Genomic DNA, 19,150 nt, shown 5'->3' with positions numbered 1-19,150 from the left:
TTCCCTTCTGGAAATAGGTTGCATCATATTTCAGGAAAGAGTTTTAAAGCTTGATCACATTTTCTGCCACAGAATCCACAATATTAGGTAGAAATCCCATCTTCTGTTCAGGCCAGACAGCCTGTTCCTTTCTGATGCTTTCTACAATATCAATAGGTTCTTTGACAATGGCCTTTGTCTCAGCAGCAACATCGTCAATGTTGATGCCACCTTGAGAACTTCCTGTTAATACAGGACCTTGAAATGACCTTTCCATTGTTATGGCAAAGCAGTCTTCTCTCCCAGTGTATCTTCGCTCACAAACCAAATACTTGATTGCATATTCTCCTCCCCGTTTTTTGCTGTTTGCTCGGTAAACAGCTCTTCCCCAATCCTTTCTAAGGAAACAAGATTTTGCTTCTTGTGGAGAGAAAACTGTCTCCAGTTCCCCTTTGAAATCACTCTCAAATGTTTCTCTTCCTCTACCGCCAGCTAAAACCTGTGGCTTTATCACAAAATCTTTTGAATCTAGTTTTTATGGTAATTGCATAAATTCTATCTGGTGATTTTGCCACATGTTCTTTGGGAATTGAGACACCAGCTTGTTGTATCTGTACTCATGTGTTCAAGCAGTGAGAGATCCCTTTGTTGTTGCTGCTGTATTTGGAGTCCATGGTTGTTAAACAGTCTAGAACTTCTTAGAACCTGGGCAGCAGCCTATGACACAAACCTGGACCTAGAAATTGAATATTTTAATGAAGTTTTTAATTTTAATTCAGGTATAGGTTAAGATGAGGTGTTATGTTATTTTCAGTCACACAATATAGTGATTCAACAATTCTATACATTACTCAGTGCTCATTATGGTAAGTGTACTCTTTAATATCATTTACCTACATCCCCCCTTCCCTCCACCCCTCTGGTAACTATCAGTTTGTTCTCTATAGTTAAGAGTTGGTTTCTTGGTTTATCTCTTTCTCTCTCTCTCTCTTCTTTTTTCCTTTGCTCATTTGTTTGGTTTTTTAAATTCCACATATGAGTGAAATCATATGGTATTTGTCTTTCTCTGATTTATTTCATTTACCATTATACTCTCTAACGCTACCCATGTTGTTGCAAATGGCAAGATTTCATTCTTTTTTTATGCCTGAATAATATTCTATTGTGTATATATACCACGTCTTCTTTATCCATTTGTTCATCAATGGCTGCTTCCATAATTTTGGGTATTGTAAATAATGCTGCAACAAATAGGGGTATGTGTTTCCTTTTCAGTTAGTGTTTTTGTATTTTGGGGGGTAAATACCCGGTAATGCAATTACCAGATTGTGTGGTAATTCTATTTTAAAATTTTGAGGAACCCCCGCACTGTTTTTCAGAGTGGCTGCCCCAGTTTGCATTTCCACCAACAGTGCACAAGGCATTCTATTCCTCAACATCCTTGCCAACACTTGTTGTCTTTTGGGTTTCTTATTTTAGCCATTCTAATGTGTGAGGTGATATCTCTCTATAGTTTTGACTCTGTTGAGTGATGTTGGGCATTTTTTCATGTGCCTGCTGGCCATCTGTGTGTCTTTCTTTGGAGAAATATCCATTCATGTCTTCTGTCCACCTTTTAATTGGATTATTTATTTTTGTGGCATAGAGTTGTATAAGTTCTTAATATGTTTTGGATATTAACCCTTTTCAGATATGTCATTTGCAAATACGTTATCTGACTCAATAGGTTGTCTTTTAGTTTTGTTGATAGTATCCTTTGACATGCACAAGTTTCATTTTGATGTAGTCCAATAGTTTATTTTTGTTTTTGCTTCCCTTGCCTTAGGAGACATATCCAGAAAAATGTTACTGTGACCAGTATCAGAGAAATTACTGCCTGTGCTTTCTTCTAGGATTTTTATGGTTTCAGATCTCACATTTAGGTCTTTAATCCACTTGAGTTTATTTCTGTTTATATGGTGTGAGAAAGTGGTCCAGCTCCATTCTTTTGCATGTTTCTCTCCAGTTTTCCCAACACCATTCGTTAAAGAGACTGTCTTTTTCCCATTGTGTAATCATTCCTCTTTTGTTAAAGGTTAATTGACCATATAATTGTGGGTTTATTCTGTTCCATGGATCCATCTGTCTATTTTTGTGCCAATGCTACAGTGTTTTGATTACGACAGCTATGCAGTATATCTTCAAATCTGGGATTGTGATATATCCAATTTTTTTGTTCTTCAGGATTGCTTTGGCTATTTGGGGTCTTTTGTGGTTTCATATACATTTTAGAAGAATTGGTTTCAAGTCTGTGAAAATGCTCTTGGTATTTTGAAAGGGATTGCATTGAATATGTAGATTGCTTTGGATAGTATGAACATTATAACAATATTTGTTCTTCTGATCCATGAGCACAAAATGTCTTTCATTTCTTCATGTTGTCTTCAATTTCTTTCATCAATTCAGAGTACAGGGTCTTTTGCCTCTTTGATTATATTTATCCCTAAGTATTTTATTTTGGTACAATTGTAAATGAGATTGTTTTCTTAATTTTACTTAATGCTACTTCATTATTAGTGTATACAAATGTAACAGATTTCTTTACATTGATTTTGTATCCTATGACCTTATTGAATTCATGTATCACCTCTAGTAGTTTTTTTGGTGGAGTCTTTAGGGTATCCTAGATATAGTTTATGTCATTACCATGAAAGTTTTACTTCTTCCTTATTCGGATGCTGTAATTTCTTTTTGCTGTCTGATTGCCGTGACTAGGACTTCCAGTACTATGTTAAATAAAAGTAACGAAGGTGGACATACTTGTCTTATTTTTAACCTTAGGGAAAGAGCTGAGTTTTTCATCATAGAGTATGGTATTAGCTGTGAGTTTTTCATATATGCCCTTTATTGAGTATGCTTCCTCCAAACCTACTTTGTTGAGGGTTTTTATCATGAATGACTATTGTACTTTGTCAGGTGCTTTTTCTGCATCTATTGAAATGATCATATCCTTTCTCTTGTTGATGTGATGTATCACATTGATTCATTTGCAAATATTGAACCATCCTAGCATCCCAGGAATAAATCCTACCTGATTGTGGTAAGTGATTCTTTAAAAATGCATTTTTGGATATTGTTTGCTACTATTTTATGAAGATTTTTGCACATAGGTTCATCTGAGATATTGGTCTTTGATTCTCTTTTTTTGTAGTGTCTTTTTCTGGTTTTGGTATGAGTGTAATCCTGGCCTCATAGAATGAATTTGGAAGCTTTCCTTCTTCTTCTATTTTTTTGTAATAGTTTGAGAAGAATAGTATTAAATCTTCTTTATTTTTTTATACATTTTTTAGTGTTTATTTATTTTGAGACAGAGAGAGAGAGCAAGAGCGAGCAAGCATGAGCAGGGGAGGGGCAGAGTGAGAGGGAGACACAGAATCCAAAGTAGGCTCTAGGCTCTGAGTTGTCAGCACAGAACCCAGTGCAGGGCTCAAACTTGTGAAACACAAGATCATGTCCTGAGCTGAAGTCAGACACCCAGTCGACTGAGCCACCCAGGTGCCCCTGTTAAATCTTCTTTAAATATTTGGTAGAATTCACCTGTGAAGCTCTCTGGTTCTATACTTCTGTCTGTTGGGAGTTTTTTGATTATTGATTCAATTTTATTTCTGGTAATCAGTTTGTCAAATTTTCTTTCTTCCTTATTCGGTTTTGAAGGTTATATGTTTCTAGGAATTTATCCATTTCTTCTATGTTGTCCAATTTGTTGGCATACTTTTTTTAAAAAAAAAAACAACATTCATGATCTTTGTATTTGTGGTGTCAGTTGTTAGTTCTTATGTTTTCTGATTTCCTGTCCTCTCTTATTTTTTCTTTTCTTTTTTTGATGAGCATGGGCTAAAGTTTTAACAACATTATTGATCTTTCAAAGAACCAGCTCCTGGTGTCATTGATCTGTTCTATTTTTTGTTTGTTTGTTTTTGTTTAATTATTACTGCTCTAATTTTTATTTCCTTCTCTCTATTGTTTTGGGGGTTTGTTTGTTCTTATTTTTCCAGCTCCTATGGGTGTAAGGTTAGGTTATTTGAGATATTTCTTGTTTATTTATGTAGGCCTGTAGCACTATAATCTTTCCTCCTAGAACCACTTTTGCTGCATCTAAAAGATTTTTGAACTTTGTGTTTTCATTTTCATTTGTCTCTGTATTTTTGGATTTCCTCTGATTTCTTGATTGACCCATTAATTATTTAGTAGCATGTTATTTAACCTTTATGTATTTGTGTTCTTTCCGGGTTTTTTCTTGTGGCTGACTTCTGGCTTCATAGTGTTGAGGTCAGAAAAGATGCATGGTATGACTTTAATCTTTTAAAATTTGTTTTGACTTGTTTTGTGGCAGATTATGTGATCTGTTCTGGAGAATGTTCCATGTGCACTTGAAAAGAATGTATTTTCTCCTTTGGGATGGACTATTTTGATCTATTAGATCTATGGATCTATTAGATCCATCCCATCCAATACATCATTCAAAGCCACTGTTTCTTCTTTTTGTTTTTGGATTATCTATCCATTGATACAAGTGGGGCTTCAAATCCCCTACCATTAGTGTAGTACTCTTGAATACTTCTGTTTTTATCTTGAGCTGCCATATGTATTTGGGTGTTGTCATGATGGGTGTGTAAATATTAATAATTTCTATATCTTCTTGTTGGATTGTCCTTTTTGTATGACGTAGTGTCTGTCCTTGTTTCTTGTTATAGTCTTTTTCCTTTTAAAGTCATTTCATCCCATATAAGTGTTACTACCCTGACTTTTAAATTCCATTTTCATGACAAGTGCTTTTCCATCCCTTCACTCTGATTTTGCATGTGTTTTTAGGTCTGAAATGAGTTTCATGTAGGCAGCACTGGGTCTTCCTTTTTTATCCATTTCATCACCCTATGTCTTTTGATGGCAGCATTTACTACATTTACATTCAAAGCAATTTTTGATAGTTACATACTTATTGCCACTGTGTTAATTTTTTTTAAAGGTTTCTGTTTTGGGTTTTTTATTTTGTTTGTAGTTCTTCTCTGTTACTTTCTTCTCTTGCTCTTATCTCTCATGGTTTGCGCTTTCTTTAGTGATATATTTAGGTTCCTTTCTCTTTAGCTTTTGCATATCTATTGCTGAGTTTTTAATTTGTTGTTACCGTTAAGTTTATGTATAACATCTCATGCATATAGCAGTCTATGTTAAGTTGCTGGTGGATTAAGTTTGAAAATCTTCTTTACTCCTTTCCCCACCATATTTAGGTATATTATGTCATAATTTACATCCCTTTATTTTGTGAATCCCTTGAGTGATTTTTATAGATATACTTAATTTTACTTCTTCTGTGCTTCCTACTTTTCTTACTCCTCTTTATGGTATTTCGTTGCCACTCAAAGAGTACTCTTAACATATATTGTAAGGCTGGTTTGGTGGTCATTAAGTTTTTAACTTTTGTTTGGGAAACTCTGCTTCTCCTTCTATTCTCAATGATAGCATTGCTAAATAATATATTCTTATCTGCAGGTTTTTCTCTTTCAGCACTTTGAATATATCATGCCACTCCCTTCTTGCCTGCCATTTCTGCTGAGAAATCAGCTGATCACCTTATAGAGTTTCCCTTGTACGTAACTGCTTTCTTTTCTCTTGCCTTTAAAATTTTTTTTCTCTTTATCACTACTTTTTACCATTTTAATTACTATTTGTCTTGGTATGCACCTCCTTGGGTTGATTTTGTTGGGACTCTCTATGCCTCCTGGATATGGATTTTTGTTTCCTTCTCTAGAGTCAGAAAATGTTCAGCTATTCTTAAAATTTCTGCCTCCCCCTTTCTTATTCTCTTTCTGGGATACCTATAATATGTATGTTATTAAACTCGATGGTGTTGCTGAGTCCCCTATGTCTATTTTCATTTTTTAATATATTTTTCTCTCTCCTAATTAGATTGATTGTTTTCCATTACTCTCTCCTCCCGGTCCCTGATCTCTTCTGTAGTCCACTATCTATTCCATGTAGTGCGTTTTAAGTTTCAGTTATGGAGCTTTTCACCCTGATTGGTTCTTTTTTATGCCCTTCTTTTTTTATGAAGGGTCCCACTGGGCCCTTCCCTCTTTTCTCAAGTCCAAAATTGTTTCAAATTCTCAATCAGGCATTTACTTCTCTCCACTTTGTTTAGCCTGCTTTCTGTGAACTTCTTTTCTCTTATTTGAAACATATGTTAGATCCAACATATCTGTCTCCTTGCTTTGTGTAACTCTCTGTGTCTGTTTCTATGTGTTAGGAAAGTCACTTATGGCGACTGCTCTTGAGAGTAGTAGTCTTATGAAGGGGACGTACTGTGGTGACTTGCAGTGCAGTGATGCCTATTTATCAGAACCTGGTGACTCAGGGGGTGTTTTATGGGGTTTGCGTTCCCTCTACCATTGTGGCTGGACCACTTCTGCCTTTAGTCCAGTTATTTGCCATGGTTCTCTTTGAGTCTTGACATCAGGGTTTGGTGCCTATGCTGTGTAAGTGGGCCATTCTGGGGCCAGTGTGGACTGGAGTTTCATCAGACCAGGCATTTGCCAGGGATACAGTAGCACCAAACTGCAGAGTGTTTTCTTTTTGTTGTCCCCAGAGAGACTTTCATGTGTGGACGGGGCCTATAGTTAGACTAGATATCTGCCCCCAGCCCACTACCGGGGCTGCAGTCAGACCGGCATTTGTGTTTATCTTCCTCTCTATCTGAGGTAGAAGTCACTTTGGATGGCACAGGTCTCTACTGGGGCTGCTTGCACAATGCCAGGCTTATAGCACCTCTTTGGATGGGCTCCAGCCAATGGCATATTAGAGGGGTCAGGTCTGCAAGAAAATGGTGTCGAGACACATGGTGTTAGCAATGTTTGCATGGGTCTGCTGTGCGAGAAGACCTAGAGTGGAGGCCTGGCTGCAGCGGAGGCTTGACTGGAGGGGGCATGTCCACAGGACAATGCAGGGCAGGGCACACTGTTAGCAAGTTAGGTAACGTTGGCACTTTGCTCCTTTCTGCAGGTTTCCTGTATCTCTACTGGGGGGCAGGGGAGGGAAATGGTGCCACCAGCTGCTTTGTTCCAGTAGGTCCCCCAAAGATCCTGCCCCTCCAGCACATATTATGAGATTAGTAAACAAATCTCCCTCCTGAATACTGCAGGGATTTTTCAAACTGCTGCTCTTATGCTGGTATTTCTAAAGGGCTGTTTGTTGTGCTGTCTTTTTAAGGGCAGGAACTTGGTTTCCTATCACTTCGTGCTGAGCCCACTGATTTTCTTTAAATGTTTTTTTTTTAAGTTTTTAAAATGTTTTTATTTATTTCTGAGAGAGAGAGAGAGAGTGAGCAGGGGAGGGTCAGAGAGAGAGAGGGAGACACAGAATCCAAAACAGGCTCCAGGCTCTGAGCTAGCTGTCAGCACCGAGCCCGACGCAGGGCTCGAACCCACGAACCCTGAGATCATGACCTGAGCCGAAGTCAGACGCTTAACGGACTAACCACCCAAGCGCCCCTTAAATTTTTTTTATTTCTGAGAGAGAGAGAAAGAGAGAGAGCGCGAGTGAGCAGCGGAGGGTCAGAGAGAGAGGGAGACACAGAATCCGAAACAGGCTCCAGGCTCTGAGCTGGGAGTCAACACAGAGCCCATAGGGCTAGAACTCACTAACCGTGAGATCATGACCTGAGCCGAAGTCAGACGCTTAACTGACTGAGCCACCCAGGCGCCCCTAAGCCCATTGATTTTTAAAGTTCCAGGTGTTAAGCTGCATGCACTATAAGAACTTGTGACATTATGCCTCTCTGGTTTTCATGCAAGCTTCTTATATTTGGGGTACTTGGTATGAGGGTCTGTTCATTTCTTTCTATGCCTGTGGCATTTCTCCCTTCCATGGACAGTCCCATAGGTCTGTTTGGCTTCCAACCACCTCTTTGCCTTCTTACCTTCTTCAGTGTGACCTCTTCTCTACAATTAGGTGTGGAGCATCTGTTCTGCCAGTCTTCAGGTCATGTTCTGCGTTATTAACACTGACGTGGGTGTTACCTGGCTGCATCGTGGGACCAGCTGTGCTTAGGGTGCTCCCACTCCTCCATCTTCCCTGGAAGCCTCCCAGATCTATATATCTTTATCCTTCCCCAGATTAGAGAAATTTATACCCATTATTATTTCAACTATTTTTTCTGGCCCTTCTATCTTCTTCTGGGACCCCTATGTGAATATTATTCCACTTAATATAATCCCAGAGGTCGCTTAAGCTGTCATCACTTTTCAATTCTTTTTTATTCTGCCACTCTGTGTAGGTACTTTCCTTGCTTTGTCTTCCAGCTCACTGATTCATGCTTCTCTGCTATTGAACTGCTCTAGTTTTCTCAGTTCAGTTATAATTTCTATTTCATTCTTCTTATATTTCTTGTCTCTTTGTTGAGGTTCTTGCTGTGTTCACTCATTTTTCTCCTGAGTTTGGTGAACATCTTTATGACCATTACTTTGAACTCTTTATCTAATTGCTTATTTCATTTTTGTTAAGATCTTTTTCTGGGATTTGCCTTATTATTTGTGTCAGAACATAGTCCTCTATCTCCTCATTTTGCCTGTCTCTCTGGGTTTGTCTATATGTATTGGAAGAAATGGCTACTACCATCAGTCTTGAAGGAGCTATTTTGTGTAGGAGCTGTTCTGGGTGGCCCAGAAATGCAGTCTTCTCTGTTCACAAGAGCCAGACACTCTATGGGCATCCATGAAGTAGGCTTATGTGGCTGCTGGCTGTGATCAGGCCATTGGTGCTTCCTGGAGAATTCAGGGTTCATGCCCCTTGGTTAGCCCAGTTTCTGTTCATCCATAGGGTACAGTTTGGGGTACTCACCTAACCCTGTTGTGTCTCAGGTACTGCATGTTGTGGATAGGGAACGAGGAGGCAGAGCTTGCTTTCTAGCGCTAGCAGGCTAGAGAGAGGACATCAGTAATGGTTTCTGTCAGCTCAATCACCAGCCGTTGAGCACAAGATTATAAAAATGACACTGCCAGTGCTTCTGTCCTGGGTAAAGTCCCTGCAGATTCTGGTATCTCCTGCAGCCACTTGAAAATTAATAGGTTTCCCTCAGTTATGGTCTAGGTTTATTTGTTGCTCTTGTACTGGATTTCAGGGCAAATGCATTTGCACATGAGCCTTTTAAGAGCAGGATTTCCATTCCCTATAATTACATGATTGTCATGGTCTTAATCCCCGTTGATTTCCAAAACCAGATATGCTGGGGCTTGTCTTTTTGGTGCTGGCCACCAGATTGGGGGTGCTTGATGTGGGGCATAATCCCTTGAGATAGTGTTCTGTATGTGGGGCATTCCTTCTGTGATTACGGAACACTAGGTCTGGGTTGGGGGGGGGGTGGAGGTCTAGTATAAGGTGTATCTTTGATTCTCCTACCCTCCTTGATACATTGCTTTTGTCTTTAGTTATGGAGGCATTGTTCATCCAGTCCTCAGATCCTTTTCAGAAGAAAATATATCCTTATGTAGCTGTAAGTTTTTGTGCCCTTGAAAGGAGTTCTGTCTTTTCATCCACCATCTTGAATCACTCCTGAGATGCTTGTCTTTTTTGCCCTGTTGTCCTGGTGAAAATGTATTCATGTCCTTATTTTGCCAGAGGAATTCAGGGAAGGATAGCAGTTAAAGGCCCTTCACTCTTGCTTTTACCATGTTGTTATTATTTTTATTGAGGTATAGTTGACATATATTAGTTTCAGGTGTAAAACATAATGATTATATATTTGTATATATTGTGAAATGATCACAATAATTAACATCCAGCACGACACTTGGTTATAAAACTTCTTCTTATGATAAGTAAGATCTAGTCTCTCAGTGGCTTTCAAATATGCAAAACAGTTTTGTAAGCTATAGTCACCTTGCTGTGTACATTATATTGCTAGGGCTTATTTTATATTTGAAGTTTGTACCTTTTGGCTTCTTTCACCAATTTCACCACTCCTCAACCCATGCTTCTGGCAACCCCCAATCTGTTTTCTATATCTAAGGATTGACTGTTTTTGTTCTTATGTTCCACGTATAAGTGAGGTCATATGGTATTTGTCTTTCCCTGTCTAACTTACTTCACTTAATATAATGTCCTTGTAACAAAACCCAAGTTCATCTGCTGGACACACATCAAAGCTAATCACTGAGACATTCGGCTATGCACCAAGGAAATGGTTTATTTGAGAAGCGGGTAAATGAAAAGACAGTAAAGCAAATGTCAAATCCCCTTCCTGAAGGAGGAGAGTCAGGGAAATTTAAAATAATCAAAAAGCTGCCATTGTAGTTATTGGTTCCATTAGTGCTTTGATTACAAAGTTTCAATCCTACTATCTTTGACCATTCCTTATTCTTGAGGGAACTGGGACAATGATGGCTCTAATTTCTTCTTACTGAAATGGGATGAAGATCAAGTTTCAAGGAATATACTTATTTAGAAATATTCTTCAGTTTCAGATCGAAACCCAGCAGTCTGTGTTACCAACATTTTTGTTCTTTGATTAATAGTTCTTGTACAACAGTCTATTACTATATTTTATGACTAAGGAGCACAAGATAATTAAGAATATAGACATTTTACATTTGAGTAATTCTAGTAAGATTGAGCTAATTCCTTTGGGAATCCTGAAAACCGTTTCCAGATCTGATTCTAGGGCCTTAGGGTAAATTTGTCGTAACCAAGTAGCTTGTAGTATGATGAATTAGCTACTGTACAAACACCTCTTTGTTCTGCCAAAATGTAATCTAAATAATTCTATTATCTAAAACTGCTTGGCCAAAAAGTCTAGGGCCTTTTAGACTACTTAAACATTTATATTGCCAAGAGAAATATTTTTATCCACAGACAAAAATGTAACCTAGAAGTATGCATAGTACTTCTGTTAATTCATGGGGATCAATACTTTTGTTTTGCAGACGTATTGATTTCTTTGGAATAGCCTTCCTAAATAATAATTTCATGTCTGTCAGAGGCTTATTGATCCCCGCAGAGTTTTTTTTCCTCCTTGCTGGCAGAGTATATTAGACTTGTAGATTCTTGTGGGACCAGTTTAATTAGAGTATGTTAAATCCACAGTTCATTTCCCTTTAGTTCCACTGAAGAATGTGTGCTCTGTAGCACCTCATAAGGTTCTGTCCAAGCAGGTTGGTTCTCTGGGTGCTTGCTTTTCCAGGTCTTTCTTATTTTCTTTTGGAGACAGAGAGAGAGGATGTGAGAGAGCATGAGAGCCAGAGAGAGCGAGAGACAGTGCGCAAGAAAGTGCAAGAGAGTGAGAGAGAGTACGAGAGCATGATCAAGAGGGGGGAGAGAGAGAGAGAGAAGGGGAAACTCTCAAGCAGGCTCCAAGCTCAGTGTGGAGTCTGACATAGGGCTCCGTCCCAGAACCCTGAGGCCATGACTGAGCCAAAATGAAGAGTCAGAGGCTCAACCGACTAAGCCATTGAATGCTCATCTTCCCGGTCTTTACAAACACTAAGTATCCAGGATTCAAGTTGTATGAGGGCAGGTTGGTGGTGTGCATTGACCAACCTGCTCTTGTTTTGGCATCATGGTAAAGACTGTCTGCTAGTCTTCTCCAGATTAGTGCCTCTATGTTGTATACCTTTGAGAACTGATGGAATCCCAGACGTAGGATTTTTTTTTTTTAGCATAAATGTCACATTTTGGACTGTCTTTTCATCCGTCTCTGAAGATTAGGAGCCACAAGCCGTTTCTGGATCCAGTGAAATGTGTCATCTCACTTATAATAGCTGTGTTGATAAACATGACTACTTATTTTTCCACAATATGTTCTGGAATAAGGATGATCTCTTGTTCATTCAATTTCCAGCTGCCTTGTGCCAGCTATCTGATTCCCCACTCCTTAGCTTTTCTTAGTGTCTGGTATTAAAGCCATTATGCTGGGCTTTGAAGCCTTTGTGTGGGTTTCTGGCTTGGTAGATCAGTTGGCTTCATGGTTCCCTTTGGCAATCAAATAGTTCAATTCATGGTGTGCTTGGCAGCAGAAAATAGCTAACGGGTCACCACTGCATCAGCTCTTAATCCATAAAACTATTCTCATATGTGAACTCTCAAGGTCTGGATTTTCCAATGGTAGATTTGTCAGATAGGGACTATTGGAATAACTTGTCCTGGTGATCTTTCTGAGTGGCCCATACAGGAACTGGCAAACAGGCTGTTGTGGCAATTTTCTGTGATGTTTACCTCACGTTGCCTAGCTTCCGTTTGTGAGGTTTCAGGAAAACAGTAAAGTTTTAGTTCTATTCAAGGAAACCAGAAGAATTTCAGGATCTTGCCCAGTTTTATGGGCGAATAACAACACTCAAAGACTGTTAATCAGAACTCAAGAATCTAACATCCACAAAGGTGTTACACTGAAACATAATTTCTCTCCAAAATCACCTTTTTTTCCACCAAAGATAGGCAAATTTAATTTGTTTGTAAAATAAGTTTTAACAAATTTGGCCTAATTATTTATATAAGCACAGTGAGACTAGTGATTGGGCATGTAGTCTTGTGCTTTTTTAATCTGCATTACTGGAACTCTTTATAAAGAATTTCAGATCAAACTTTTAACAGCCTTGTCAGGCTAAGAATCTAAGCCAAGTACTTGCCACCAGACTTCACCTGCAATACCTACAGATTTGGGTGAGTTCTTCTCTTGTCATGGTTCCCAAAATACTCTGGTTCCTGAGTAATCCTTTTTACTCACCTGGAAATGTTGCTGGGAACCCTTAAATAAGGTACCAGACTGATTTTTCCAAGGGGCTGTATTGGCTCCATGAAGTCAACCCTAGTTCCTTAAACTTTTCTGTTCATATCTGAGTCTATGCATGTCTGTCTCAAATTTGCCATTCCAGTCAAAGTGTTGGTAATATAACCAATTGTGTCCTGACATAAGGAGAATAGATTCTTGCCTTATGAAAAGAAATACATTGCCTTGAAAATATAAGAATAGTCCCTGAGAATTGGAATTCTGGAGTGATAATGTAGGGAGAAAACGATAAACCTTTTTTTTTTTTTTTTTTTTTTTTACCAATTTTTTTGTAAGTCAGAGATAGCTTAAGAGAAAAAGTTTTCTTAAAACTGGAAGAGAAACATTAGAGTACCAGCCATGTATCAAACAAGAGTCATAAAAAACATAGAATTTTGTTCAACTTATTCAGCCCCGTGTTATTCTTCATCTGTTTGAATGTAGTTTTTTTTTTTTATTAGTTCCAGAAATTCTTACTCAGTTTAGTTTTATGATCTTAAAGATACCGGAGATCTGCATTTATCTTGACAAGAAAACTCTTGTTTTCAATAATTAGAATTACAAGCGATGACATTTTACCAGGACATATCAAAACCTTAGGAATTTTATATATTTTGTTCACATTCATCCATACAATATAACTTAAGAAGGTTTATCATCACTTGCCTGACCATGATTCTCAGGTAATTTGCATACCAAATAAACTATTTAATATCAAAGACCTACTGAAAATAAAACATAGACCAATAATCTAAGAAGACTGATTTTTAAATTTTTAAAAAAATTTTGAGAGGCAGAAATAGAGTGTGAAGGGGCAGGGCAGAGAGAGATGAAGACACAGAATTTGAAGCAGGGTCCAGGCTCCAAGCTGTCAGCACAGAGCCTGACGCGGGGCTCGAACTTACAAACTGTGAGATCATGACCTAAGCTGAAGTCAGACACTCAACTGACTGAGCCACCCAGGTTCCCCAAGAAGACTCTGATTTTAACAGAAAAATCAATTCCAATCTTATACTGGTATACTTCTAATATTAAAGTCAACAAGACGATTTATTGCAACAAGACAATTAAAAAAATTTTTTTAAGTGGTTATTTGTTTTTGAGAGAGAGACAGAGCACAGGCAGGGAAGGGGCAGAGAGAGTGAGACATAGAATCCTAAACAGGCTCCAGGCTCAGAGCTGTCAGCACAGAGCCCAATGAGGAGTTCCAACTGATGAACCTTGAGGTCATGACCTGAGCTAAAGTCAGATGCCTAACTGACTGAGCCACTCCGGTGCCCCACGAGAAAATTCCTAAAAAAATTTGTACACAGTCCCTCTTTTTTCCTCCCTAATCACCCATGTTGACATATACTGATGGAGACATGGACACACGGGGCAGGGCATGGATTTCAGTTCTGCTGGTGGATGCCATCATGTGCTGATAAGAATCTCCATCAGCAATGGAGGACTCTCGACTCTAGGAATGCTGCCCCAGCCCCAGCCCTAACTCTACTAATAGCTATTAGGCTCCAGGGACAAAGGACTAATAGATCCATAAATTGAAATACCATTTTAGGATTATTGCATCTTGTTTGTGTATTTGTCCAGGTATGTTTTAAATGCGAGACATTTTCTCTACTTTTGCTAACATTGGGGAAAACCTCTGGTTGGTTTAAAGGCAAATGCTTGGGGCGCCTGGGTGGCTTAGTCGGTTAAGCGTCCGACTTTCGCTTAGGTCATGATCTCGCGGTTCGTGGGTTCGAGCCCCGTGTCGGGCTCTGTGCTGACTGCCAGCTTAGAGCCTGGAGCCTGTTTCAGTCTGTGACTCCCTCTCTCTCTGACCCTCCCCTGCTCACGCTGTCTCTCTCTCTCTCTCCTAGAAATAAATAAAAATATTAAAAAAAAATAAAGGCAAATGCTTGTGAGAATTGGCTGTTCTAAAACTCAGAAACATGGAAACTAACCCAAACATGGGTGAGAAGGGAGGAAAAAAAGAGGGAATGCATAACATTTTTTTAGATAAGGTACCAGACTGGTTTCTCGAAGGGGTTGTATTTGCTCCATGAAGTCAACCCTAGTTCCTTAAAGCTTTCTGGTCATTTCTGAGTCTATGCATGTCTGTCTCAAATTTGACGTTCCAGTTAAAGTGTTGGTAATATAACCAATTGTGTCCTGTCATAAGAATATATTCTTACTCAACTTATGAAAATAAATACATTGCCTTGAAAATATAAGAATAGGCACTGAGAGTTGGAATTCTGGAGTGACAAGGTAGGGAGAAAAAGATAAACCTGTTTTTTGGGGTTTTTTAACCAATTTTTTTGTAAGTCAGAGATAGCTTAAGAGAAAAAGTTTTCTTAAAGTTGGAAGAGGAAACATTAGAGAATCAGTCATGTATCAAACAAGAGTCATTAAAAATTATAATTTTCTTCAACTGATTCAGCTCCATGTTATTCTTCATCTGTTTGAATGTAGTTTTTTTTTATTAGTTCCAGAAATTATTACTCAGTTTAGTTTTATGATCTTAAAGTTCGTTCTAACTATTGTGGCCAAGCTGACTTAGAAAAAAAATTTTTTTTATCCTTTTCATGGGTTCATAACTAACCATTGCCCAGTTTTGGAGAATACAGCCTAAAAGGCCACATTCAGGAACTGAATTATTATTTAACATTTTCCAGTTAGAACACAGCTATCTTTATCCAAAGGTACCAACGGAAGCAACAAACAGGCCAAGTGGAGCCCAGAGAACCTCTGTGAGCGTCAGTTCCTGTCCAAAAGTCAGGGCTCACTAACTGCACCAAATAGCTTCCTCCTCAGTGCTTTCCCAAGCAAGTGAAAAAGAAGGTCAGGAGGTCCAAACCAGACATGGGAAGACAAGAAAAACGGCTCATGCGCCTTCCCACACAAAGTATCCCCCAAGAAACATCTGTCCAAAGCATCTGCGCGGCTCCCCAGGTCTGTAGCCAGACCCCAGCTCATCCGCCTACCTGGTAACGGAGCCAGTCACTGGGACACGGAGTATGCATCAAAGGGAGAGTTTGAAAGGGCCGCCAAGTGAGAAGGGCAAGCAAATCTCAGATCTGCCTCCTTAAAATAGGAGAATCAGGGAAATATAAAGGCAAACTAAGAGGTCTGGGTAAAAAGTTGCAGCCGGACTTAGGAATCCCAGTAACCCTTTGGTTCCATTTTTCACTTTCAAGTTAAATCTCACACTCACACACACACCCACATCTTTTTTATCCACTCAACTACCGATGGCAGTGAGGTTGCCTCCACATCTTGGCTATTGTAAACGAGGCTGTGGTGAACGTGGGGGTGCATCGATCCTTTCAAGATACTGTTCTCTTATTCTTCAGAGAAAAACCTGGAAGTGAAATTACTGGATCGTATGGTAGTTCTGTTTTTAGTTTCTTGAGGAAACTCCATCCTATTTTCTGTAGTGACTATGCCAATTTATATTCTCACCATTGTGCTTATTATTGTCCGGCTCTTTTGTGATTCTTTTTGTGATTTTTACGATTTTCTGTAGTAATATGCTTATGTGCCTTTCCCTTTATCGTTTGTGTATTTATTTACAAGACTTTTTCTTCATGTGGTTTGTATATATAAAACCATTTTAAGTTTTATCAACTTAAGTTTCAATGCATTCTAAAGCTCTAGATTTTTACTCCCTCTCCCTACGTTTTATGTTCTTATTTCACAACTTACATCTGCATATCTTGTGTGTTCATTAATAGATTTTTATAGTTATCTGTACTACTTTTGTTTCTTAACCTTCATACTAGCTTTATAAATGATACTTCACTTATAATTGATTATCTCATCACATTTACAGCATTAGATTATTCTGAATTTTAGCATATATTTTTACCTTTCACAGTGTGATTTATATTTTCATATGTTTTCCTATAAATAATTAGCATTTTTCTATTTCAGCCTAGAAAAGTCCCTTAAACCATTCCTATAAAACTGGTCTAGAGTTGATGACCTCCTTTAGTGTTTTCTTACCTAGAGAAATCTTTTATTTCTCCTTTCATTCTGAAGGACGACTTTTCTTGGTGAGGTATTCTTATTTGGCAGTTTTTTCTTTCAGCACTTTTAATATAATGTGCTATTTGTTTTTCTTGTTTCTCTTTTTTCCTTTGCTCATTTTTTTTTGTTTCTTAAATTCCACATATGAGTGAGATCATAAGGTATTTATCTTTCTCTAACTAACATATTTCACTTAGCATTATACCCTTCAGTTCCTTCTATCCATGTCATTGCAAAAAGCAAGATTTCACTCTTTTTTATGGCTGAGTAATATTCCCGAGTGTGTATGTATATCACTGCTTTTTTATCCATTTATCAATGCGTGGACAATGGGCTTCTTCTATAATTTGGATATTGTAAATAATGTTGCTACTAACACATAGAGGTGCATGTGTCCCTTTGAATTTGTATTTTTGTATTTTGGGGATAAATATCCAGTAGAGTGATTACTGGATCATAGAGTATTTCTATTTTTAACTTTTTTAATTTAAATATTTTTTCAATTTATTTTTTCAATTTACATCTAAGTTAGTTAGCATACAGTGCAACTCTATTTTTAATTTTGTGAGGAAACTCCATACTGTTTCCTAGAGTGACTGCACCAGTTTGCGTTCCCACCAATAGTGCGACAGTATCCCTTTCTCTGCGTATCCTTACCAACACTTTTCTTTTTATGTTTTTGATTTTAGCCATTCTGACAGGTGTGACGTGATGCTTCATTGGAGTTTTGATATGCATTTCTCTAATGATGGGTGAGGTTGAACACCTTTGCCTGTGTCTGTTGGACACCTAGATGTCTTCTTTGGAAAAATGTCTTTTCATATTTTCTGCCCATTTTTTAAATTATTTGTTTTTCAGGTGTTGAATTGTATGAGTTCTTTACATATTTTGGATACCAACCATTTATCAGATGTGTCATTTGCAGGGGCACCTGGGTGGCTCAGTTTGTTAAGTGTCTGACTTCGGCTCAGGTCTGATCTCACTGCTCATGAGTTCAAGCCCTGTGTGGGGCGCTGTGTTGACACTTCACACCCTGGAGGCTACTTCAGATTCTGTGTCTCCCTCTCTCTCTGATGCTCCCTCACTCACACTCTGTGTCTCCCTGTCTCTCAAAAATAAATAAACATTAAAACTTTTTTTGAAAATTTACATCATTTCCAAATTTCTTCTCCTAATCAGTAGGTTGCATTTTAGTTTTATTGATTGTTTTCTTTGCTGTGCAAATAGCCCCAGTACTTTGTTTTTGCTTTTATTTCCCTTGCCTCAGGAGATAGATCTAGGAAAAGGGTTCATCTTGGTTTTAGATTCCTTCAGCTTGTTGGATTTAGATGTCTCTTTTTCTCCCAGGTTAGGAAAGTTTCAGCCATTATTTCTTCAAATAATTTTTCTTGCCTTTCCTGTCTTCTTCTGTGACCCTAAAACTTGAATGTTAGTATGTTTGATATCTTCACATAAGTCCCTTAAATTCACTACTTTTTTTATTTTTAATTTTTTTTAAACTTATTTATTTTGAGAGAGACAGAGACAGTGTGAACAGGGGAGAGAAGAAAAGGGAGAGAATCCCAAATCGGCTCTGCACTGCCAGCTGTGGAGTCCGATGCAGGACTTGAACCCATGAATTGTGACATCATGACCTGAGCTGAAACCGAGAGTCAGATGCTCAACTGACTGAGCCACCTAAGCGCCCCTGTCTTCACTATCTTTTATTCTTTTCTTTCTTTTTGCTTCTCTGATTGGAAGACTTCTACCACCCTGTCATCAAGTTCACTGATTGTTTCTTTCACTTCATCTAGACTGTTGCTAAACCTTCTATTTTTCAGTTCAGTTACTGTGTTCTTTAGGTCAATGACTTCTATGTGGAACATTCTTACATTTACCTCTATATTGAAAGTCTCTTTTGGTACATCATCTGTAGGGGGAATTTTTTTTCCCTAGACTTAATGAACTATAATTCACATATATCTCTGTATAAGTTTTTTTTAAGAGTTTACTTCTTTGCCAACTCTTTTTTTTCTTTTTAATTTTTTATATTTTTATTTTGAGAGATAGAGCGAGCAGTGGAGGGGCAGACAGAGAGGGAGACAACAGAATTTGAAGCAGGCTCCAGGCTCCGAGCTGTCAGCACAGAGCCCGACACGGGGCTCAATCCCATAGACCGTGAGATCAAGACCTGAGCCGAAGTCTGATGCTTAACCAACTGAGCCACCCAGGCGACCCAATCTCTGTATAAGTTTAAGGTGTACAGCAAAATGGTTTGACATATATATTATGAAATAATTATTGCTCTAAGTTTAGTTAGTACTCACTGTCTCATAAAGATATAATAAAAAGAGGAAATAGATAAAAATCTTTCCTTATAATGAAAAT

At 38.3% G+C, this 19,150-nt stretch overlaps 1 pseudogene; it reads right to left on the bottom strand.

Moving 5' to 3' along the window:
* Positions 1–4: 4 nt before the first annotated feature.
* Positions 5–15,730, bottom strand: LOC120221651 (annotated as a pseudogene).
* Positions 15,731–19,150: the final 3,420 nt, after the last annotated feature.

The sequence above is a fragment of the Hyaena hyaena genome, unplaced genomic scaffold (assembly GCF_003009895.1).
Source record: "Hyaena hyaena isolate Hyena2069 unplaced genomic scaffold, ASM300989v1 scaffold_796, whole genome shotgun sequence".
Taxonomy (NCBI): Eukaryota; Metazoa; Chordata; class Mammalia; order Carnivora; family Hyaenidae; genus Hyaena; species Hyaena hyaena.
This window is presented reverse-complemented; position numbering and strand designations above follow the sequence as displayed.